At 44.0% G+C, this 19,940-nt stretch overlaps 1 long non-coding RNA gene across 3 annotated transcripts; it reads right to left on the bottom strand.

The window, feature by feature from the left end:
* Nucleotides 1–871: 871 nt before the first annotated feature.
* Nucleotides 872–17,454, bottom strand: LOC147349693 (uncharacterized). 3 transcript variants are annotated; one of them, XR_015150081.1, is made up of 5 exons: nt 17,295–17,454; nt 3,732–3,796; nt 2,885–3,039; nt 2,535–2,646; nt 872–1,155 (listed from the first exon to the last, which is right to left on the bottom strand). It is a non-coding gene; the product is annotated as an uncharacterized LOC147349693 (long non-coding RNA). The 3 variants fall into 3 exon arrangements; XR_015150079.1 differs by having other exon boundaries at nt 2,535–2,761; nt 17,295–17,453; XR_015150080.1 differs by having other exon boundaries at nt 2,535–2,711; nt 17,295–17,452.
* Between the last annotated feature and the right edge of the window lie 2,486 nt (nt 17,455–19,940).

The following is a 19,940-nucleotide window of genomic DNA, read 5'->3' as shown; positions in this document are numbered from 1 at the left end:
ATAGAGAAGTGTACCTATGTAATTTTGACCCCACAAGGTACAGCAGCCAAGACAGGAAGCAGCTAATTATAGGACCACACATGAATGGAGACAGAGGTGGGTTCATGTTCACAGTGCAGCGTACCTCCACCAGAAAAAGGAGGATATAACGCGGAATCCAGCCACAGAAAAGGAAGGAGGCGTGGTCATCCCAAGTGAAGTAAGGGAGACAGGCAGCTGCAAGTATCACATGATCACTTCCAGGTGTAATCTGAAAATGGATACAAGTGAACTCTTTCTAAGAGACACAGCTCAGAGACTTAGAAGGGAAATCTCCAGTCACCAAGAATGTAAGATGTGGGGCAGGGAGAAATGAGCTGCTTCAGACTAACATATGCACATAACTATTTCTAAAGTAAGACACCAGGACCCACTGTGTAACACAAGGAATCTTACACCACACTATGTAATTACCTATATAGAAAAAGAACCTCCCCAAAAGCGTATACATCTATATGGAAGTGAACCAGTTGCGGTAGATTGAAAAGGAAAGGGGAAAAAAAAAAAACAAAAACAAGATTTTAATTCACCTAAAAACTCTAGTTCAAATAATTGATTAAAAACAGAAAGAAAAAAAAATGGGAAAAAATGCTAACTCTATTCCCTCCAGGCAATAGTGACCGGGCTGGTGTCACATCCCTGAAGCCAGATTGGCTTGCGTCCCAAGGCTGCAGAGTCCAGGAGCTGAGGGAGCTGGGAGCATGTGGCAGGCAGTATACCTCCAAAACCAACCTGGAGTATCTCTTCCTTTCTGCAGAGCCCCCAACCTCCAGATACAGGCAGGAGAAATTGAAAGCTTGGAGTTAACATATACACATTAATTCGTGTCGGATAGATGATCCAGAAGTTTATTGAACACATTGTAATCATGTGAAGAGTTGACTCATTGGAAAAGACTCTGATGCTGGGAGGGATTAGGGGCAGGAGGAGAAGGGAACGGCGGAGAATGAGATGGCTGGATGGCATCACCGACTCGATGGACATGAGTTTGAGTGAACTCCGGGAGTTGGTGATGGACAGGCAGGGAGGCCTGGCGTGCTGCGATTCATGGGGTCGCAGAGTTGGACACCACTGAGCGACTGAACGGAACTGAATCACCTAAACGTGAAAAAGGACCTGAAAGATAACAGATACACATCTATGTATAATTGAATCAAGTTCTTGTACACCTGAAACAAAAACATCAGAAATCAACTATGTTCCGATATAAAATTACAAGAAAATTACAGAATAAAGAAATAAACATTGTAGCGTGGAGAAGTGATGCCGCCTTGTGGCCATTTTCTGTAACAACACCATGAAAACCAATAACATGAAAAACCAATAACAATTAAAATACTTGAGCTTGGTGAAGGGGAAACCAGGCAGTGGTGACCTATGAGACTGGTGAAGGGGAAACCAGGCAGTGGTGACCTATGAATTAGACATGTGATATGCTATGATATGGAGAAGGCAATGGCACCCCACTCCAGTACTCTTGCTTGGAAAATCCCATGGATGGAGGAGCCTGTTAGACTACAATCCATGGGGTCGCTAAGAGTCGGACACGACTGAGCGACTTCACTTTCACTTTTATGCATTGGAGAAGGAAATGGCAACCCACTCCAGTGTTCTTGCCTGGAGAATCCCAGGGACGGGGGAGCCGGGTGGGCTGCCGTCTCTGGGGTCGCAATAGTAGGACACGACTGAAGCGACTTAGCATAGCATAGAATGATATGACATTAATCTGACAGCAAAGGTTGTCACTCAGCAGAACACAGAGCAGCAACCCACTCAAAGGCGCCTGACCTCACGTGAATGTGACAACGTGAAGAGAAGAAAAGGGACCACAGGTTAATCAGGCAACACCCTCAATTCAGATGTTGGGAATCTCCGAGGTGACAAGACACACTGCAGGCACACAGCAGATACACGGCCTCTGTGTACACAGGATCCCGACCCACGTGGATGGGGTGAGACCCACACAATCCCCAGAGCCTGCACCTGGGGTCCCACGACCCTTGGTTAGGGTGTCGTGTCTCTGAGGAGTCTCCTGAGGAGTCTCCAGGAGCCCCAGGGAGGGTGAACCTCGCGGGGGTAAAAAGGCAAACAGGCACAGCCTGTATAAAGTGAATTCCATAAAGTACTGATTCCTAAACACAAGTGAAGCTCTCATGTATCCTTCCCTTTTTCTTGTCTTTGTGTGTGTGGTCTCCCCACATACGTGATCCTGACCCATGCAGAGGGGGTGAGACTCACACAGTCCCCAGAACCCCACCTCGGGTCACGTGCCCCCTCGATCAGGACACCATGGCTGTGGTCAGCCAGACCCCAGTGGGTAAACGAGCCAGGTCTGTGGGACCCCCGGGACCCTAGAAAGAAGTGCAGGGTCTGTCTCCTCTCCCCTCAATTGTCCCTGAGAAGTCAGGCCCCTCCTGTTTTCACTTTGGTTCTGTGTGATTTTTTTTTTTTTTTTTTACTGGTTTGGAAGCTCATGCTGGAGTTAAATACAGTACCTTGGTTCTGGCGGGCTCTGTCTTTCTTGTCCCGACGAGGTGCTGAGAAAACACAGGAGAGCTGGGCTGAAAGACGAGGGGCAGCTCTGTTCTCTTCGGAGGAGAGAGTCGACTGGAAGGAGTTCACAGCCGCAGCCTCACCTGCTGCCCATTGACTTTATGCCCGATCCCTGTGCCCTGGAACCAATTCACCAGGTGAACCTGCTTCTCTACTCAACCCGAATGTGCTGGAAAATTGGAATAATTACCAGGTAGCCCACCTGAGGGGTCTCCAGGAGCCCCAGGGAAGCTGAACCTGGCAGGCCCCCCAGAAGGGCCATGGAACCCCACTCAGAGAAGAGCACGGTTACCTAGAGAAGGCCTCCTCAGCTCCAGACCCCAGACAGCTGAGCACTGACATTCAGATGCAAGCATGGAGTTTTCTAGGACAGAAGCCAGACCAGGCCTCCACCCGGGTCTCCATGTCCCAGTGCAGAGAGTACAAGGTCAGGTCTAAATGTTCTCACTGCAGAAAGTGTAGGGAATGGAGTTAGAGAAGGCGAGGTTCAGAAAAAGAAGGAGACCAGCACTTTACAGGAACAGATCACCTTTAATGAGGTGAGAAGGGGCAGCAGTCAGATTAGTGAGCTGCTACACTAACCCAAGAAAAGAGCAGGTATGTATAGGCATATATGTGGAAATCTACTGTCTTAAGGGGGCCTGTTCTTCTCCAAGGTTGTTCAGAGTAGATATCTCTTAAATGGCTGGGGCAAGGAATTCTGGAGATCGGCCAGAGGCTGGACTGGCTGGGAGCTGGTTGTAACCAACCTTAATGTCCATTTTTTCCTTTGGGTGAGAGAGTTCTTTGTTTTGCATAGAATGGTGGGGAGGACCAGAGGGGAGTTTAACTCCAGGCTATTTTGAGCCTGTAACTTTCCTTCAGAAAGCACAGTCTCATCTAAACATCATCATGTAGATAGGACTTATAGAGGGCTAAATCTACCATGTAGACAGAACTTGGTCAGGTTCAAACTAGTTTAGCGCTGGTCTCCCAGGAGGCACAGGTCACACATGCAGGGTCTCTCATCATCCGATGGGGGCTCACCCTCGTGTGGGAACTAGGAAGAAGTCATCACTGGGCTCCACACTTCACCCACATCAGGAAACCGAAAGAATCTGTCCTATTACACATTTCAACAGGCAAAACAACAACGTTACCAATTTCTCTGGCCACATGATGGTCAGGGGAGCAACAGGAACTTCTCAGAGTGCAGCCCAGTGTCCTGTAAAGACAGACAGGAAGAGGCCTGATTCCAGCATCCCAGCTTCCAGCAGGAGGTGGCCATGCTGGAAATCTTCTGAAAAAATACATTCCTTATCAGAATAAAAATATATTGTTGAAATCGCAAGCATACTAATTACTGTTTGCACACCTAAAATATTCTTAAAAGCTTGGCACCCTGATCTTTGCGGTTTTCATTGTTTCCTTCGGTTCAGATTTTCAAGCCATCTTTTCAAACTACTTTCTTCTAGTTCTGTTATTTGTTATTATATGAATGAAGGGTCACACTTAAAATAAAAGAAAACCCCTGCCAACAATTAGTGACAAAGATCACATGAGCTTCAGGAATTTTTCTTCTAACAGTTTCATTTTTCTCCATGATGAAAACAGAAAACATAGGCCCCCCTGATTTTTTGCTTCTCTGTTCAAACTGAGCTAAAATGAAATTGATGCTCATAGCAACAAGTAACAGTTTTGAGGTTTGAAATGTCATGCCAGAGTAACAGGGCCTGGAGAAAAGGGAATGCTCCTAAGCTGCTGGAGAGAAACCACATCCTAAAATTCAAATTGGACAGATTCAAACTATGACAGAATGTGATTACATGGAGTATGAACCAAGGGTCTCCATGTAGCAAGCAATATGTGAAGACAAATTTGATGTCTCAGATGTGAGAGTAAAGGTTTCTTCTCAGATCTGCAGCTTGTATGCACAAATTCTTTTAGAATACTGCATGTATCTTTTCAAATTATAGCTTAGTCTGTATGGTTGGGAGTGGGATTGCTGTATCATATGGTAACTATTTTTTTTTTTTTTTTTGAGGAACTGCCATACTGTTCTCTACAGTGACTGCACCAATTAACATTCCTACCAACACTACTGGAGGGTTCCCTCTTCTCCACATCCTCTGTAACACTTGTTATTTGGAGATTTTTTAAATGATGGCCATTCTGACCAGTTTGAGGTGGTACCTCACTGAAGTTTTGATTTGCATTTCTCTAATAATTAACAATGAGGAGCATTACAGGATGATTCTTTAATTTTCAGATATGTGAAGTACGTTAAGTGTAACCTGTCAACTTGACCATTATTTTCACAGATGAGGATTTATTGAATATTTAGTTATTTCCTTTCTTCCTAGTCTAACTATAGGGGACATTCATTATCATGTTACTTAAGGCAATGATCTTGGTTATGCCTGCAATGCAGAAGACCCAAATTTGATCCTTGGGTTGGGAAGATCTCCTGGAGAATGGAATGTCTACCCAGTATTCTTGCCTGGAGAATTCCATGGACAGAGGGTCCTGGTGGACTATTGTCCATGGGGTTGCAAAGAGTTGGACACGACTGAGCAACTAACACACACGCGCGTGCACGTGCATACATACACACACACACACATACACACACACACATACACACACACACATCTTTGAACAGTTTTAGAGAACTGCATTGCTCCCTATACAGGGAAGGTTTGTGTTGGGACCAAGGTCTGCTGTTCCTTGAGCAAATAAATGCTGTTCCTTGAGCAAATTCAGTCACTGCCCAGGGGGCACATGGTGAGACCACCTTGTCAGCTGACATTTCCCACATCTCAGGCCTCAGACTGACCATTCCATTTGTGGTGTAACAGTTTGCCCTGGTGATACAGCTTGACCTCTTTCTGTATGACTAGGTGAGTTGTTAATAACATTTTAGGATTCTGTAGGATTAACAGCCCTCTAATAGCAAAATATCGGAGAAGGCAATGGCACTCCACTCCAGTACTCTTGCCTGGAAAATCCCATGGATGGAGGAGCCTGGTACGCTGCAGTCCATGGGGTCGCGACTGAGCGACTTCACTGTCACTTTTCACTTTCATGCATTGGAGAAAGAAATGGCAACTCACTCCAGTGTTCTTGCCTGGAGAATCCCAGGGACGGCGGAGCCTGGTGGGCTGCCGTCTACGTGGTCGCACAGAGTCGGACACTACTGAAGTGACTTAGCAGCTGCAGCAGCAATAGCAAAATATATGTTTTAAAGTTACACCAGGACCCAGGGGTTACACCATGAGCCTCAGGGAGTTTCTGCTGGATTTTTCTGTTCTGACATCAAGGCCCATCCCCAGTTTGATGACAGCACAATTGCCAGAGACTGGATGAGCTACATAATTGGGAAGGATCAGCGCAAAATGAAAATGTCGGAATTCTTGTGTAAGAATTATTAAGAATTTGGATGGTGACAGCCAGCCTTAAACCAAGCACAGAGCCCTTCTAAGTGCAAGAGGAGCCCCCGACACCATGCAAACCTGTGCCCATGAAGCCAGCCCCAGCCAAAGACTTCTGTTTGAATAGTCAATCTTGTGTAAAGGTGTGCTAAATTGACTTATAACTTCAAATATTTGTATTAATGATATGTGGACTTGTTTTCTATCGAAAACAGGTGCATTTTTAATTGAAGAGTATTTGTTTTACGTTAATTCCAGGTGTACAGCAAAGTCATTCAATTGTATATATATTATATATATATAATATATATTACATATATTTATATAAGCATATATAATACATACATATAAATATACCCACATACATGTTCTTTCTCAGATTATTAGGCTATTACAAGATATTGATTATAGCTCCCCATCCTGTTCATAGGGACTTGTTTATCTATTTCATATATAGTAGTATGTATCTGTCGATACCAGACTCCTAATTTGTCCCCCACCTCTTTCCCCTTTGGTAACCATAAGTTTGTTTTCTATGTCTGAGACTATTTCTGTTTTGTCAAGAAGTTCATTTGCATCATAGTTTAGATTCCACACATAAGTGATATCATATGCTATTTGTCTGTCTGTGCCTTCACTTAATATGCTAACCTCTAGGTCCATTCATGTTGATGAAATGGCATTATTTCATTTATTACGGCTGAGTACTATTCCATTGTATATTCTATGATTTGTGGACTCTTGATTCAGGCCTTAGAGATGTTACCCACAGACCTGTTTGCATGAACGTGCTCTCATGGTGAGGGCTAAACCATGATTCCCCAGAAGAAACTTACCTGATGGTCTGGGCCTCATCTTCTGACATGGAGCGCTCCCTGATCACCTTAACAGAACATTATACTGCCCCTCCCACCTGCCCAGAGGGACCGCTCCAAACAGGCCACTTCCCAGCTCCTTCAACACGGTAATCTCTTCACTTTGCAGACCCCAGACTCCTAATACGGCAGCACAGGTGCACTTTAGGATGAGAGCAGGAGGCTCTGGGGCTAGCAGCGTCACAAGTGACTTCCTCTCCAATGAGAATTTAACACCGACAGGATGAAGCACAGCACGACTTTTTAAAAAGTTGCTCAGTTAAAAAGAAAACCCTTGGTAATGTGATCTTAGGACCTGTTATACCACGTGATATTGCCACCAGAACAATATTGCTCCTGAAATAGCTACAATTAGTGACAAGAAAGGTTAAAGTTAAAAAAAACCTTTGCCAACTAGAGGCTTCTTGGAAAAACATGGTGACCAAATGTGCTTACCGCCCTTAGCTTGGTAAGGTTTAGTGTTAGGTAGATTAATTGGCTTGACTGGACTAATAAGTTCTTGAAAAGCAAGAATTAAAACAGTAAAGCTATTTTAGGTGATTTTTAAAATTCTCATCAAAATTAATTTCTTGATGGAATCTTCTATTTTTAGCAATTTCCCATTTTTATTTCACTTATTTTTTAATTTTTGACTACTTTATTGTTTTTGTAGATAGCCATCAACATTTTTTTAAGTTGAAGTACAGCTTATTTACAATACTATATTAGTTTTGGATATTCAACATAGTGATTCAATATTTATATGGATTATACTCCATCTAAAGGTATTACAAATAAAGGCTATATTTCCTCATGCTGTATAATATATCCTTATACTTTATGGATATTATACATAGTTTCTATCTCTTAATCCTCTATACCTATCTTGCCCCTCCCACTGGTAACTGGTAACCATATCTATGAGTCTGTCTCCATTTCATAGATAAGTTCATTGGTGTTATACTTTAGATTTTACATGTAAGTGATATTATATGGGATTTCTCTTTGTCTTTCTGACTTATATCACTTATTATGATAATCTCTAGGATTATACTGCTGAAAATGCCATTATTTTAATCTTTTTATTAACTGAGCAGTACTCAGTATATATTTCACATATGAAAACCTAGGTATATATTTCATATAAGAAAACATAGGTATATATTTCATATATGAAAATATACATACATATATTTGCAGAGTACACTCCTTTGCTATTGTTCTTTAACCAAAAGGACGAAAATTTTACAATAACTTCTAATGATACTAATTCTTACAACTGGGGCTTGGTAAAAGTGTATTTTGCCAGGATTTTCAGCGCAAAAACTGAAAACTGAAGTTCTCAAAAGTCAGTTTGCTTTAGTGCTTCAGATTCACCTGGACGCTTATTTACTAAAATCATCAGACGGCAGTTCAGAGCTTCTGATTTAGTAGATTTGCAAATACCAGTCCAGGGACCATAATGAAAACCATTGTGCCTTTTGAGTAATGCTTTTAGAGACTGAAGATAACCCTTCCAAATCAAGTATACTGTCTTACATCTTAATACATACAAAAGTCTTAATCTGAAGCTAGAAGATTGCTAAATGACTTCTACTTATAGGGCATTGTGAACTGAAATCAATTTGTAGGCATGAAAAATAATGAAAATAAAATGTTTTGTCAGAGAACATTGACAGAAGCAACTTAAGTTTTAAAAAAAGCATATTTATCCTATAGTTATATTAAATGGCTTGACCTGACTGATAAGTTCTTTGTAAAGCAAAAATCAAGAGTAAAACAATTTTACGTGATTTTTAAAAATCTCATCAAAACCTGTTTCTTGATGGCATCTCCTGTTTTTAAAACTTTCCCATTTTTATTTTGCTATTCTGCTGAGTAGTATTCCATGTGTATTTCATATATGAAAATAAAGTTATACATTTCATATATGGCAATATAGGTATGTATGCCACATGAAAATATTAGTATATATCTCATATGACAATGTAGGAACATATCTCATATGCAAAAATATAGGTATATATGTCATAAAATATAGGTATCTATTTTTATATCATAAAATTAAAAACTTTCATAAACTTAAAACTTAAAAAAGAATTAAAGCCTTTGATTATGTGAATCACAACATACTGGAGAATTCTTAAAGAGATTGGAGGACCAGACCACCTTACCTGCTTCTTGAGAAACCTGTATGCAGGTCAAGAAGCAAAGGTTAGAACTGGATATGGAGCAATAGACTGGTTCAAAATTGGGAAAGGAGTATGTCAAGGATGTGTCTTGCTACATGGCTTATTTAACTTCTATGCAGAGTACATCATATTAATGCTGGGCTGGATGAAATCACAAGCTAGAAATGAGGTTTCTAGGAAAAATGTGAGCAATGTCAAATATGCAGATGATACCACCCTAATGGCAGAAAGTGAAGAGGAACTAAAGAGCCTCTTGATGAAGGTGAAAGAGGAAAATGAAAAAACTGGAATAAAACTCAACATTCAAAAAACTAAGATCATAGTATCTGGTCCAATCACTGTATGGCAAACACACAGGGAAGAAATGGAAACAGTGGCAGATATTATTTTCTTGGGCTCCAAAAGTACTGTGGATGGTGACTGCATCCATGACTGAAACACCTTATTCAGAAAACCAAGTGATGAACCACAGACTGGAAGAAACTATTTCCAAAACACATATCAGAGAAAGGATCTGTACTCAATCAAGAAAGGATCTGTACTCAAATTGTATCAAACAGCTCCTTAAAATTTGATAAAGATTGAAAAACACACCTGGCCAAAAAATATAAACAGATGTGTACATAGATATTTATATAATATATAGAGAATTGTTTATCTCTCTGTAGATAGATGTTTACATGTCTAGGTAGATAGATATTTATATCTCTCTGTAGGTAAATATTTATATCACTACACAGATATTCCACAAAATTAATAACTTCCATAAAATTAAATACCTCCATAAAATTGAAAATTTCTATAAAATTAAAACTTCCATAAAATTGATAATTTTCATAAAATGAATATCAAAATTTGCATAACTTCTATAAATTGAATAAATTTATAAAACTATTGACATTCCTAAAATCTTTTATAATTAATAATATTCATAGAACTACTCACTTTCATACAATTAAAAACTTCTTCAGGAAGTTAAAACCTTCCTCAGAAAATTAAAAACTTCCTCAGAAAATTAAAAATTATAAAATTATTTATAAAAATTAAAACTTCTACTCTATGAAACACCTTATTCAGAACATCAAAAAATGAACCACAAACTGGAAGAAACTGTTTTCAAACCACATATCAGATAACGGATCTGTACTCAAATTATACCAAACAACCCCCCAAAAATTTGGTAAGGTTTGAAACACACATCTGGCCAAAAAAAGATAAACGATAAGTAAGAGAGGAAGGAAAAACTAGGGTGGGGTAGAGACAGCCCCTTGAGACAGCTAACCCTAGGATCTGACGTTCCCACCCTGGGCTGATATCCTGAGAAAAACAAGATTCAAATATGCACATGCACCCTGACCTTCACTGCAGCACTCCTTACAATAGCCAAGACACAGAACCAGCAAGACGTCACCCACAGGCTAAAACTTAAAAAAGATGTGGTACGTGTAGATAATGCACTGTTACTCACCCCAGAGAAACTGCCACTGAAACTGAAATAACACCCCTGCAGCCACAGGGATGGACCTTGAAGGTCACACACGAAGTGAAGCCAGACAGAGAAAGGCCATAGCATATGAGTCCATTCTGGGCAAAATAAAAAAGGTGGTACAGGAACTAATGTACAAGACAAAAAGAGACTGAGATTTCCAACACAGACAAAGCAAACCAAAATAAATAAATAAATAAAGGCTTTATCTCCTTCCTTCCATCCACTGTGCAGAAACTCTGTATCTCTAATAGACACTCCACAAGGACCCGAGGATCATCACACGGAACTTTACTTGAGTTTGTGCAATATCCTCTATGGAAAAGAATTGAAGGAAACAACAGATATGCTGTCTGTATGTCACAACTGACTCAGGTGGCTGTACACTGCCAACAAGCACAAACCGGAAAACTGTCCCAGCACAGCTACCCATGAGATTAAAGAAAAGGAATTACTAGTTTATACCCTGCCACCTCCTTAACTTGGGCTGATAACTCATTCCTGGAACCTGAGTAGACTTGAGTGCAGGGCTGGATTGGGGTGGAGTCGAGACAGGCCAGGAGGTGCCCTTCTTTGACACCCCTGTTAAACCTGAACTGTCTGGCTTGCCCTGGCTGGAACCAGAATCCCTAGTGCTCCTTAACGATGGTGGCCTGACCCTCTGGACCAGGGTAAAGTCACCAAAAATCCAGGTTCACTGGTGCCGGAGTCCCAGCTGAAGTCTCCTTCCTCAGAGCACAGCCTCATCAGGGAGCCGTGCCCCAGGTTCAGATGAGTCTGGAGGGAAGGGGTGAAGCTTTAGGGGGAAGAAGTAGTGAGACACAAGCTCTTGGAAGTTTGCTCAAGCACATTTCACTCTCATTCATAGACCAGGAAGCCCACTTTCCCTAGGGCTGGGGTTGCAGGTGAAACCAGAGTTGGGCATGAAGAAGTGCTGCCACCTTGTGGACATTTTCTGTAACTATAACTTGTCCACTGCATGTTTACTAGCACCTCCAATTAACAATGGGGCTTCCCTGGTGGCTCAGAGGGTAAAGCGTCTGCCTGCAATGCGGGAGACCGAGGTTCGACTCCTGAGTCAGGAAGATCCCCTGGAGAAGGAAATAGCAACCCACTCTGGTACTCTTGCCTGGAAAATCCCATGCACAGAGAAGCCCTGTGGGCTCCATGTGGTCATAAAGAGTCGGACACGACTGAGTGACTTCACTTTCACTTTCCAATTAACAATGCCTCTGGGGCTGTTAATGACACCTTCCCTCAGGAAAGGACCTTGGACGGCTATTGCAGAAATAAATTCCAAAGACAACTGACTTTCAAGAATCCAATTAAAGGTAAAATTTCCTCACAGCTTTTAAGGAAAAAGAAAAGAAAACCCAAACAGCCACAGAACAAGAATCCCAGCATCCTGAACTATTACAGCAGGAATGCCCATCAAAACGATAAGAAATCTAATCCCATCTGACAGAATGGGAATCCTAACTGTCTACAAACAGGAAAGGGGGGAAAGACCAGGGAGATGATGGAATCCCCCTACACCTTTCATAGGAACAGACATTGGCAACAGCCCCTAGAAAGGACAGCCTGCACAGGCCAGAAGAAAAAATTTCAAGAGAACTAAGCCTACGACTTTTGTGCCCACTGCTGCTGCTGCTAAGTCACTTCAGTCGTGTCCGACTCTGTGTGACCCCATAGACGGCAGCCCACCAGGCTCCCCCGTCCCTGGGATTCTCCAGGTAAGAACACTGGAGTGGGTTGCCATTTCCTTCCCCAATGCATGAAAGTGAAAAGTGAAAGTGAAGTCACTCAGTCGTGTCCAACTCTTAGCGACCCCATGGACTGCAGTGTACCAGGCTCCTCCGTCCATGGGATTTTCCAGGCAAGAGTACTGGAGTGGGGTGCCATTGCCTTCTCCGTTTGTGCCCACACCTGGGCCTATATTACAAAAAAATCATCATTCAAAATGACACATGCAATCTAATGTTCATTCCAGTGCTACTTCGAATAACCAAGACACAGACCCAAGAAATGGTCCATGGACAGATTAAATATTAAAGAACTGTGGTATATATATATACAATGGGCTATTACTCAGACAAGAAAAACTGCCACTGAAATTATGAAATCCTGCAAATGGTTCCCACAAGGATGGACCTTGGTGGATCATATACCAAGTGAAGTCAGAAACAGGAAGAAAATAGCAGATGTCCCTTCTAGGCAAAATTTAAAAAAAGAAATACAGAGGAAGTAGTTTACAGCACAAAAAGAGACTCTGAGAATCAAAACACAAAAAACTCAAAAAAAAAAAAAAAAAAAAAAAGGAAATGTCACGAATGAAATAGGAGGTTGATACTAACATATACCCAAAAAGCTATATCTGTAATGGGTAATCCACAAGGATTATCTCCTTCCTTCCTAATTCCACATTTACACAGAAATCTGTATATCTCACAGAGGCTGCACAAACACCTGATGTTCACCACAGGGAACTTTGCTTGAAATTCTGCAAGAACCTCTAGGGCAAAACAATCCATAAAAGAACAGATATGCTGTGTGTTAATATATGTCATACTGAATCAGGTGGCTGTATACTGACAACAAGCACCAACTGGCAGGGCAACTATATTCCTGTATACCATCGCCATTAGATTAAAGAAAAGCAAAGCCTAATTTCCACCCATCTCTCTGACCTGGGCTGCCATCCCATCCCTGGAGTCTGAACGGCCTTGGATCCATGCCTAGCCAGGAGTAGGGTTGAACAGCCCGGCAGGGTGCCCTTAACTGAGCCCCGCTTTAACCTGTACTGTGAGGTTTGCTCTGGCGTTTAACCAAAGGATGGTCGCCTGACCCTCTGGCCTTGAACTCTGAAAAGTAACCAAGACTGCAGGTTGACTGGTGCTGGGGTCCCCACCTCAATCCTCTTTCCTGAGAGTGCAGCCTCCTAGGCACCTCAGCAGGGTTCTGTGGGCGAGGCAGGGATAACTCGGATAATGAAGAGTAAAGCGTTAGGGCGAAGAGGCAGGGGAACACAAGCCCTTGGGTGTTTACTCAGGCACAGTCCTCTAACTCACAGCCCAGGAAGCAGACATTCCCGAAGGCTCTGGTTGCCCAAGAAACAAGCGAGTTGAGAACGAAACAGCGCTGCCGCCCTGTGGACATTTCCTGTAACTACAATTTGACCGGCCGTGCTTACACCTCCAATGAACAAAGCCTGTGGGGCTGTGAGTGACAGCTGCCCTCAGGAAAGGATCTGGGGCTGATGTTGCAGACGTAAATTCCAAACACAACCGATGTTCAAGAAGCCAATTGCAACAGGTAAATTTCCCTGACACCCTGTAAATAAAAGTATAAAGGGGGAAAAATAAATTCCCACCCTGCAACAGGATAAGATTCTGAACATCTCTAATTATTACAGGAGGATGCAAATTAAAGTGACAATGACAAATCAAATCCCACCGCTCAGAATGGCCATTCTCACATGTCACAGGCAACAATGCAAGAGCAAGCCAGGAGGAGAGAGAAGCCACCTACACAGTACGTGGGAATGGACATTGGCAACAGCCACTAGAAAGCACAGCCTCCCTGTGTCGGTTGAGGGGGGGACACTTCCCAGAAAGCTAAGCCTAGGATCTGACATTCCCACACCTGGGCCTATATCCCGAGAAAACCATCATTCAAAAACCCACATGCACCCCAACACTCACTGCAGCACTGCTTACAGTAGCCAAGACACAAATCCAGCAAAATGTCTGCTGCTGCTGCTAAGTCGCTTCAGTCGTGTCCGACTGTGTGTGACCCCATAGAGGGCAGCCCACCAGGCTCCCCTGTCCCTGGGATTCTCAAGGCAAGAACACTGGAGTGGGTTGCCATTTCTTTCTCCGATGCATGAAAGTGGAAAGTGAAAGTGAAGTCACTCAGTCGTGTCCAACTCTTCGAAATCCCATGGATGGAGGAGCCTGGTGGGCTGCAGCCCACCAGGCTCCTCCATCCATGGGATTTTCCAGGCAAGAGTGCTGGAGTGGGATGCCATTGCCTTCTCCGAGAAAAATGTCTACTGACACATTAAAGCTTAAAGAAGGTGTGGTACATACATACAGTGGACCACAATTCAACCATGAGAACCGCCACTGCAATTATGAAATTATTCCACTGGTCACCACAAGAATGGACCTTGGAGGGTCAGACACTAGTCAGGCAGACAGAGGGAGAAAATAGCATATGATGTGAATACTAGGCAAAATCTAAAAGGAAGTAGACAAACTAATTTACAACACAAAAAGAGACTCTGAGAATTCAAACACAGAGGGTTCCAAAAAAGTTGAAAGAGCAAGGATGAATTAGGAGGTCGGGACTAACATATACACAGAAATCTGTATCTAAAATAGATAATCCAAAAGGATTACCTCCTTTCTTCTTTCCTTGCCCTTTCCTCCCAGAAATGGGCTTCCCTGGTGGCTCAGGCAGTAAAGAATCTACCTGCGATGCAGGGGATCTGGCTTTGATCCCTGGGTTGGGAAGATCCCCTGGAAAAGGAAATGGCTACTCACTCCAGTATTCTTGCCTGGAGAATTCCATGGAGAGGAGCCTGGCAGGGGTGGGGTGGCAAAGAGTTGGACACGACAGAGCAACTAACACTTTCACTTTTTTATTACTTTCCTCCCACAAATGCAAACATTTCAGAATCTGTAAGAATACACAGAAATCTGTATCACTAACATATAAGCAGAAATCTATGTCTGTAACAGATAATCTGCAAGATTATCTCCTTCCTTGCTTCCTCCAGATATAAACTAAAGTCTGTATGTCTAACATATATACCAAAATCTGTATCGTTAACATATACACAGAAATCAGTATCTCTAATAGATACCCTACAAAGACCTGATGTTCAGCACAGGGAACTTTGCTAGTCCTTCTGCAATTCCTCTGCGGTAAAAGAATCCAGAAAAGAGATATGCTGTATGTGTATGTGGTAACTGAATCAAGCAGCAGTATAATGATAACATTAAGGAGCAGAGACATTACTTTGCTGACAAAGGTCCATCTAGTCAAAACTATGGTTTTTCCAGTAGTCATGTATAGATGTGAGAGTTCAACCATAAAGTAAACTGGGCCCTGAAGAATTGATGCTTTTGAACTGTGGTGTTGGAGAAGACTCTTGAGAGTCCCTTGGACTGCAAGGAGATCCAACCAGTCCATCCTAAAGGAAATCAGTCCTGAATATTCATTGGAAGGACTGATGCTGAAACTGAAGCTCCAATACTTTGGTCACCTGATGTGAAGAGCTGACTCATTGGAAAAGACCCTGGGAAAGATTGAAAGCAGGAGAAGAGGGGGTTAATAGAGAACAAGATGGTTAGTGGAATCACCGACTTGATGGACATGAGTTTGAGAAAACTCCGGAAGATGGTGATGGCAGAGAAGCCTGGCATGTTGCAGTCCATGGGGTTGCAAAGAGTCAGACATAACTGAGTAACTGAACGACAACAAAGATAAAGATTCCACCGTATTATGGCTCAGTAGTAAAGAGCTCGCCTGTCAATGCAACAAACTCGGGTTTGATCCATGGGTCAGGAAGATTCCCTGGAGAAGAGAACGGCAACCCACTCTAGTATTCTTGCCTGAGAAATCCCATGGAGAGAGGAGCCTGCCAGGCTATGGTCCATGGGAATACAAAAGAGTTGGACACGACTTAGCAACAGATTTTCAAGATAAAAATCTAATTGTAAGGTCAGATACTATGAAATTCTAGAGGAAAATATAGGCAGTAGAAACTTTGACATTCATCACAGCAAGTTCTTTTGGGACCCAGCTCTTAGAACAATGAAAAAGAAACCCAAAATAAGAAATCAGCCCACGATGTGTGACCCCTCATCCTTCTCACCAGACCAGCTATGCTCCTGAGGGGCAGAGAAGATGGTGTTAGGTGCCACTGCAGGCATTCTTGCTGCCTGGAGGGGGTGGTTTTTTCCAAGTGAAAGTTGCTCAGTTGCGTCTGACTCTTTGCAACCCCAGGGACTATACAGTCCATGGAATTCTCCAGGCCATAATACTGGAGTGGGTAGCGGTTCCCTTCTACAGGGGATCTTCCCAAGCCTAGGACTGAACCCAGATCTCCTGCCTTGTAGGCGGATTCTTTACCAGCTGAGCTACTAGGGAAGCGGTGGTGGTTTAGTCGCTAAGTCGTGTCAGATTTTTGTGACCCCATGGACTGTAGTCTGCCAGGCCCCTCTGTCCATGGGATTTCTCAGGCAGGAATACTGGACTGGGTTGCCATTCCCTTCTCCAGGGGATCTTCCTGACCCAGGTATCCAGCTCGCGTCTCGTGCATTGCAGGTTATTTCATTTACCAACCGAGCCACCAGAGAAGCCCCACTGCCTGGAGGGGGTTGTTTATAAAGACCTCAACCCAGGCATTGCTGGGAAGGGCTGGCCAACTCATCCAGTCAGCCAATCCTCACCCACCAGGGGCTCACGGTTGCAGAAAATGGGTCTTGTTGTGCCTGCCAGGTGCAAGGAACAGGTGTGGGCCTGAGGGTCAAGATGGACATGGGGCTGCAGCTCTGGTTTGATTTCTAATCATTTTATCTGGCCCACGAGTGGGAGAGAATTTCAAGAAGATCTTCTCCTAAATAGAGGAACCCAGGAGTCAGGGAGAGGAGGGGTGGTGGGTGGAGACAGGAGCCCAGGCCCCGGGTGCAGTGGAAACTCTGGAAGACCTGCCGGAAGGAGGCCGCACAGAGTGAAGCCCAGGGTCACTGACCTGCCCAGGAGCGGCTGTTAGTCCAGGTCCTGCTCTGAGGTGACCAGGAAGAGGGCTGGGGGTGCTCTGCAGGGTTCCATGCAGGGTACCTGTGTGCTGAGCCCTGCCCAGACGGGCCCCCTGCCCTGGGAGGGGTCTGCCCATGTGAGCCCCGTGCCCTGGGAGGGCCTTGTGAATAGGCTCCCTCTCTTTGCAGCTGGAACACAGCTGCTTAGGATGCAGATTAAAATCAGCTGAGGACAGAGGTCAGGTGCAGGGGCAGGGATCCAAGCTTGCTATGCTTGCTGCGTATGCTGGCTGCATGACACGAGGTGTGGAGACTAGAAATACAACTGTATCCTAAGGGCCGGCTGAGCAAAATGACGGCCGATCAATATCTCCAAAGAACTATCTCTTCGGGGTCTGGATGCCAGGTTCTTTTATGAATTAAAGAAGGAGGGTGTGAGGAAACAAACTAAAAAGGCCTTAAATCTTGAAAATACCTTGGGAGAACACCAAGCCTCAGGCAGGGGATGTGTTAATCTCTTCGTTCCTGCCATCCACAGGTGGACAGGGTTCTGAACAAAGGCACTTTAACAGTCAGGCAGAGGGGCAGGATTCTCTGAGGCAGGCCGCTATGTGTGATTATAGTAACAAAAGTAACAGAGAGCCAAAGACACAGTTCCAACGTGGAGTCAGAACTGGCTATTCCTGAACATCCTAAGCTGCAGGGTTTATTCAGGTCCTCCCACTGCCCTTCCCGTCCCCCAGCGCCAGGCCCCACTCCCTGACTCCCTGTCTCTGGATTTGCCTGTTCTGGATGTTTATTATAAATGCAATCATATGGTTTGTGATTATTCTGGGCTGTGTGTTGGTGTCCCCCTCAAAATGCACATGTTGAAACCTAACCCCCAGGGTGATGGTGTGAGGAGGGGGTGCCTTGAGGAGGTTATGAGGTCGTGAGAGTGGAGACCCCATGAATGGGATTAGTGCTCTTAAGAAACAGACCCCGAAGGAACCTCCTCAGCCCTTCCTCCATGTGAGGATGCAGTGAAGACCCCTGCCCCCACCAAGAACAGAGCTTCACCAGAACCTGACCATCCTGACGCCCTGATCTCTGACATCTGGCCTCCAGAGCTGTAGGAAATGCATTCCTGTTGCTGAAGCCCCCAGCCTTCTATTTCGCTATGGCAGCCCAGGCAGACTAAGACAGTACGTCCTTCTGTGTCTGCTTCTCTCGCTGAGCATTGTGTGTTCAAGTTCATCCCCATTGTAGCCTGTGTCAGAGCTTCACTCCTTTTCATGGCTGAGTCATAGTCCACTGTGTGAATGGACCACATTCTGTTTACCCCTTCTTCCATCCACCCACCCATCCACACATCCATCTACCCATCCATCCATCCATCCATTATCCATACATCCATTCACCCATCCAACATCCATCCATCCATCCACCCCCTCCCCTATCCCATAGCCACCACAAACCCACTTTCATTCTTTGTGGATTTGCCTTTTTGGGACATTGCCTATAAATGGAATCACGTGCTGTGTGTCCTTCTGTGTCTGCTTCTCTCACTGAGTATCATGTGTTCAAGGTCCATCCACACTGTAGCCTGTGTCAGAGTTTCACTCCTTTTCATGGCCGAGTCATATTCCACTGTGTGGACGGACCCCACTGTGTGTATCTGTTCTCTGATCACTTGTTGATGGTCATTTGGGTGGTCCTTGGAAATTGTGCTGCTGTGCACATGCATGCACAGGTGTTTGGGTTTATATGTAAGAGTGGAACTGCAGGGTCATGTGGTGACTTCAAGTTTGACAATTTGAGGAACTGCCAGACTGTTCTCCAAAATGGCAGCACCATTTCACATTCCCACTAGCACTGTTTGAAGGTTCAAACTTCTCTCATTATTGTCTAACACAGACACAAATCTGTATCTGTAATCAATAATCCATAAGGATTATCAGCTTCCTTCCTTCTTTCCTTCTGCATACACATAGAAATCTCTATCTCTGACCTATACACAGAAATGTTTGTCTCTAAGAGATACTCCACAAGGATTATCTCCTTCCTTCCTTCCTCATATACACAGAAAACTGCATGTGAAATAGATAATCCCCAAGGACCTGATGCTCAGCATCTTTCTTGACCTTCTGCAATAATCTCCATGGCAAAAGAATTCAGAAAACAACAAATACACTCCATGGATACGTCCTGCCTGAAGCAGGCGGCTGTACACTGACAACAATCATATTGCAGATCGACAATACTGCAAGGAAGCATCAACAAGATGTTGAAGAAAAGGAAAGAAAAGTGATGCCTACTCTATTATCTCCAGCCTTCCTGACATGGGATGCTATCCCATCCCTGGAGGCTGAGCAGGCTTGGGTCCCACTGCTGGACTGGGGTGGGGTCCACACAGCCTGGCATAGTGCCCTTCGGTTAACATTTTTTAAAGACCTATTGTCTGCTGTGTTCTGGCTGGGACCAGAGTCCTGAATGAGATCAAGGGCTCAAGGACTTTGGGGGCAACAGACACCCAGGCACCATGTCTCCTGGTGCTGAGGTTCCCAACTCAAGCCTCCTTCCTGAGAGCACTGCCTCCTAGGCACGTCAGCACCCTCAGCAGGATGCTGTGGCCCCGGATGGGACAGTGGAATGGAGGA

This window comes from Bos grunniens, chromosome 21 (assembly GCF_055505025.1).
Source record: "Bos grunniens cultivar Pamir isolate PY7600 chromosome 21, Bosgru_T2T1.0, whole genome shotgun sequence".
NCBI classification, from domain to species: domain Eukaryota; kingdom Metazoa; phylum Chordata; class Mammalia; order Artiodactyla; family Bovidae; genus Bos; species Bos grunniens.
This window is presented reverse-complemented; position numbering and strand designations above follow the sequence as displayed.